The following is a 6,000-nucleotide window of genomic DNA, read 5'->3' as shown; positions in this document are numbered from 1 at the left end:
ACACAAATGTTTTAAGTACCCTGTCCTTTTACATGCATCAGCTGGTCTCATTGTTGTAAAACGTTGATCAAATAAATGAATAAGAAAATTAGCTGGAGTTTTGAAAAGTGTTAGGTAACATTTGTAATGGAGGTACAATGCAATAAGTGTCTGTGAATGATTAATTCATATTGAATAAGGAAAACAATTTGAATAACTTTGGACAATGTTATGGGTAGACTGCATACTGAATTCATGCTCATTCATGCTAGATTCAGTTGTTCTAAATGACAGCTGTTACAGTAATGTCATTTGAATGTTAATCTGAACATACTGTAGTAAACAAAGGGGTGCAGTTAATACTTGCAGAACACAAAAATGTGTTAAGTTCTGAAACCATAACTTTTGGTTCATACTTGAACATTTTTTTAAATTATTTAATTACGTTTTGTTCTAGTTTCAAACCACGTATACATTCAGTGCAGTCTACCATTTTCACAGTAACTAAGAGATTTTTTGACGCAGAACAAATGTTCTTCTGTTTTAACAAAGAGAAAACCAAAAATAGCTGCAAGGTGCAGTAAAATTATTCATGGATTCTGTGAGTAATTATGTTTTCATTTTCAGAATTTGTCAGAATTTTCGCATTTTCAAAGGCACGTTTTTCTTAAGATTAAGGAACGGGGTGATCTTAAAAGATCTTGTACAATGGACAGTAGTGCCGTACTTTCATTCTTTTATTGAAATGGGCACTGTGGTTGTTAAAACAAAAAATGAAGCTTAAACAGCAGTAAAGGAATTGAGGTTTGACACTTTTTTTTTTCGTTTTTGTCAAAACACTTTAGCGTGTTGTTTGTTGAAGACTAGTGAGTTCTGGTGCAGAATAATCTATATCATGTAATATGTAATTTGATATGTAATTTATATAATACAGAGTCTGATGGTTTGACCAACAGAGAAGGAATCCTGTGTTAATTAATTAATTTTTTACATTATCTTCTTCTGATGAATATGAATATGAAGAAGAAGAAATACAATTCTTCACAGTGCAGTCGTCATTTATACAATATTTATAAAGGATTAATATTTTACTTTCATTTATAACCATGAAATTGTATGTGAGTAACATTCACTTATAACCAGCTTCTGGAATGAAGTGCGATTTTTGTGCTGCACGAGCATGAATTTAAGGCGAGCTGTTATTGAAAAACAGTTTTTATCTAATTAATCCGGGGAAAGAGAAAATTGACATATTTGAGAGTGCTGCTTATTACCAACAAAGTACGATTTCAAAACCACATTAGGGTGTTGTGTAGAGCTATTTCTGACACTGTCTGAGTTTCATTTCTGTCTTTAATTCCCTGAGTCAGACAGAGGTTAGTCAGCAACTGAAGTTTTCTTTGACCATGTGATCCCTAGAGTTCTTGGGGATTGCTAATCAATCGCTATCCCTCTGGTGTTTCTGCACTCTAATTCCAGCAATCAGCATGGGAACTGTGATTAGAATTGAATTTGAAAATTTTTGTGATAACTGTAATAAAACAATGTGAATCGTCACCTGATAGCCAAGCCTGCTGATGCAAATCAAGAAACCGAGCCAAATAAGGAAAAATACAAAGACTCTTAAAGATGTTGAGGAACTGGGATGCTGTAGCACATGCACAGCACAGACAGCGAAATGTTTCGGAAGATAAAGAGTGATTGTCATACTATAGTACAAACCTATAGGTTAACAGAAAAAGAATAACAGCGTACTGAGAGACTCCAGCTCCAGACATCCAGCTGACGCAAGCATTTGTGGATGTCAAAACATCAGCTATAGAAAGTCAGAGATCAGGTCAGAGAAGCAGGAAGTAGTCAAAATATGAGCATCATCCTCTTACGTGCCTTATTGAATAGAGCTTTACTGGGAATTCAGATAAGGAATGTGTACAAGCAGTAGAAACCCTGTATTCTGTAGCTGTTGTGCTGCAATAGCCTATCGTAAAACCTTCAGGTCTGGAGATGGCTTGAATATGTTCCAAGCTTTTTAAGGATCAAAGCCATTTAAGATGCCTCTGCTAAAGCTTCACGAAATAAAGTTGAAGATTTTCTATGTAGTCCGTCGGAGGGATTGCTCAAAGAAAGGTAGCCTGACTTATACAGCCAGATGGACTGGAGCAACTGGGGTACAGTACCCTCACTCAAGGCACAACAGCAGCGTCTGCAACAGGGACTCAAACCCACAACCTGTCTGCAATTACTACTGGCTTACTGACTGGGTGATACTTATCTACTATTCCACCCCGTTATAGCATATAACTTCAGTTTACACTTACAGCTTAGTAAAAAATGGTGTGTTAATTTAATTAATTTTTTAAAGCTGAGAAAAGTGAGAAGAATGTGGTCAACACAACACGACGCAAGACGTCAGAGAGAGAAAATAGTTTTCCTCCCGTGTTTCTCCTCCTAGACCAATATGTAGCTCACACTGTCACCTTGAGGGCACCAGCTCTGACAGTTTTTTTTCTCGATGGCTTTAACACATTTTCTGAAACGCTCCGTCCCACTTCAAAGCAGTCAATGCAAGCCCCGCAGGAGAAGCATAGTTTGCAAAGCGCGCTATCGTCTCAGATGGCTTTCACACAGAATGCCAAGGCGAAGCCCATCCGAGCAAACGCACAAAGCCGAACTGCAGCGGCTGACACACATATCAGTCAGGTGGACTTCTTCGTTCACGGATGACAGCAGCCCATCCCACGCACTTTCAGATTTACCCCACAGATTGCACAATGCACCTGCAAAATTATTCAGTGAACACTCGTGGCTTAAATACACACGTTGCATGTTCAACAGCAAAGTAGTGTTGCTATCCAATGGATCAGGAACAGAGGTGTTACGTTTGCTTGCATGCTCTGTACGGCAGTCTTGTGTCTGGTGATGAGATACAGCTGGCTTGCCAGATTCTGTAGTGGCGAGGGGCCATGTGAGCTCTCGCCACTCTGCTTCAGTCACAGAACGGTTTCTGCCACCAACGCATGGCCCTTGAATCCCTCCCACCCTCTGCCCTCCTTCCTCAAGCCCACTGAGGGATTTTGTTCTCTGTGGGATGGTCGATGGTTCATGATCACAGGCCTCATGATCAGATGTGTCTGCTGAATGCCGTGCATACTGATTGTGGGGACAGGACTGCAGTGACGTCCTGCAGGGAGCTGCGTCAGCATGTGTAGGCTGCAAAGGAGCAGGTAAAAGTTTATTCCAGGCTGAAAAGAGAAGAAAAGAAACACACGGTTTCAGCTGCTGAGCCTTCTTCAGGTGTGACACTTACCTTTCAGCATGTATTTACCAGTTCCTCTGCAGTGATGAACATGAAAAACTGTGGTCTAACTCATTTTAAAGCAGTTGATATGTTGTGCTTTTATTTTATCATTTACTTTAGGACTCAGTGCACTTGAATTACAGTATTACAACTAATTACCTATTGGAGTAAGCATTGTTTTGTGTGACAGCATTGAAAGTATACTGCAGAATTGGTCCTCTGCGTTCACGTTCACTGTCTATGTTTTTATTTAGGACTTCCTGTACTTATTATTAAAACGTACGCCATCAAGGATGACAATGCTTGCAGTGTGTGTTGTGAACTATATTGCATGAAAAAATTGATTCTCATAAACATTTTTGTTTGGTTATTTTGTGTGGTACACCATCATGTGCAGTACATAATCTACTGTGCGTGCAATCAGCTGCAGTTTCAATTGTCACAGTTTCAGGTGCAAGAACATGTGTTGACCGATATTTACATACCATGCTACACATTTGGTCACTTTGTGTAAACTCAAAGAGTTTTGAAATGAGTATTTTTACAAATACAATTTTTCCAAAGCAGAACATAAAACAATCTGACATGCATTCAATTCTACTGTACATCAAAGTATGACTAAATTATATTGGAACTGATATTAAGCATTTTGCATGCCTTTCTGAAAGTGTGGATAGTGACAGCTTCGCACCTTTGTGTTGATTAATGTCCTGTTTTTCTTTTGAAACGTGTCAAGTGTTTTGATCGACTAAGAGCCTTTTGCCCCCGAAGCGTGTTGTTTTGCAGAATGAGGTTTGAGGGCTGGGGTAAATATTTTGGGGATGTGAACTCCGGTTCGAGAACCGTGTCTAAGCCATCGAGAGAAAACTGTTAATGAAATGAGCTCACATGTGCAAGATTGGGCGCGTGTCTGGTTTATATCAGTAAGGCTTCATTTGAAAATATTCATCTTTAACAAACGAAAAGTCTGCGTGTGCTGGGATCCATTTTTAAAGCCATTCGCCAAAATAATAAATGAAGACGCAAAGGCATTCGCTTTCTAGATTAAGACCTGTAAGGTGAAATTTTGCAAAGGAAAACAGTTAGTGGCCTCTTTCCCTCTTCTCTTCCCCCAGTCCTGTACGGTGTTTCAGCCTGCGAGGTGTTGTGAATTTCCTGCATGAAGAGAAACTTCGTACTCTATGGTCTTGGAAGACGCTCGGCGAGGTATTTGGGCACGAGGCGAGGACTGTCTCTGCCCTGCAGACGCAAAATGCTTTTTGGCAGTCTGGCAGTGAGGGTTCGGCAAGATGTTGCTGTAGTTTGCAAAGGGCCTGACGTGGCAAGACAGGAAAGGGCTCTCGCTTTGCGCTGCTGAAAAGAAAGGTCAGCTATGTCTTTTTCTCCTGTGACTTTTGGCATTTGGACACGTCTTCACAAATAAAACAAACCACGTATGTGAACCCACACCAGATCATCTTTTGATCGTAGTAGATCTTAACCACTGCTGAATAAATGCGTGTGTATAGTTCAGACAGATAGATATATAAACTGTCTATCCTGAAACCACTTGCGAAAATATAGGGTAGCATGAAAACTTGCAGCCTCAACAGCACAACAGGCGGTGATTTTCTAATGAAAGGGCACTGAAGAAATGAGCTAGATTGAGCTGGAACAAGAGTCCACTTGGGTCATCTTGGTTCCATTGGCAAGTTCTTCTTGAACTAGTGCTTCTTGGGAGTGAAAATTCTTTCCACCCTGTGGAAAATGTCTCCACTAGTCCCCAGTTTAAGAAATGTTTTCAGGATCTGTAGAAAACAACATATTATGCATAGAATTTGGGTTATCTACTGCATATGTTGTTGTTCTGTTTTTGGGACAGTGCCAAGTGATCTGGGTGGCAGCTTTCATTTCTCTTTTTCTGTGCCAGGCTACAGTGGCCAAGACATTAAAGACACGCAAACAAGTGCAACTTCACTTGTCTAAATAAAAACAGCTTTTTTTAGAATGGGTCTTCCAGCAAATCAAGCAGTAACATACTGTAGGTTTGCTAAGAAGCCATCCTTAAACAAATTTTGAGCTGGGAAAGGTTGCAATAATATTTTTTGTACGGTAGACAGAGAAAAGGTACAGTCAGTAATGGAAACTCCTTTTAAATGAGAGGAAAATAATAGCAATTTATTTGTTTTAGAATAACTGGATTTAGAAGTGCTTTGTCATTACTTATCAGACGTGTGTATTAGGTAAACACTTGCAAAACCTCCTGTAGTAAAGTCATATACAGTAGTAGTTTGGGAATTTTGCATTTTTCCACCCTACAATTATTTCACAACATTGTAAGTGACAGAACGTTGTCATGTAGAACTAATTCATGCCAAGTAATGCACGGCTAAAATGTCACCAGATTCTCAGGACACACAGGAAGGATCATGGGCATGTGTCTGACAATGAGGAGCAGCTGTTTTATTCATGCATATCCGTAACAATTGAGTATATTGGCATTTTGAGTTTAACAGCTCCTTCTCTGTCATTTGTTTTCTGAGAAGGTAGTTAGCTGTTGTAACATAGTAGCGTAATTATGAGCCAGAATGAGCAAGACTTACTTTTTGTCTCCATCTATGGGCCAATCAGTTGAATAACTGATAAGGAGAGGCTCCTTGGCATTGTGTAGGTATAGGCTGAATTAGTGATGTGTCTATTAAGACTTCAAGACTGCCTTTACTGTGTTTAAAAAGAACATATTG

Source organism: Lepisosteus oculatus, chromosome 4, assembly GCF_040954835.1.
Source record: "Lepisosteus oculatus isolate fLepOcu1 chromosome 4, fLepOcu1.hap2, whole genome shotgun sequence".
In the NCBI taxonomy this organism is placed as follows: domain Eukaryota; kingdom Metazoa; phylum Chordata; class Actinopteri; order Semionotiformes; family Lepisosteidae; genus Lepisosteus; species Lepisosteus oculatus.
The sequence above is the reverse complement of the archived record's forward strand: the minus strand, read 5'-3'. Positions refer to the sequence as shown.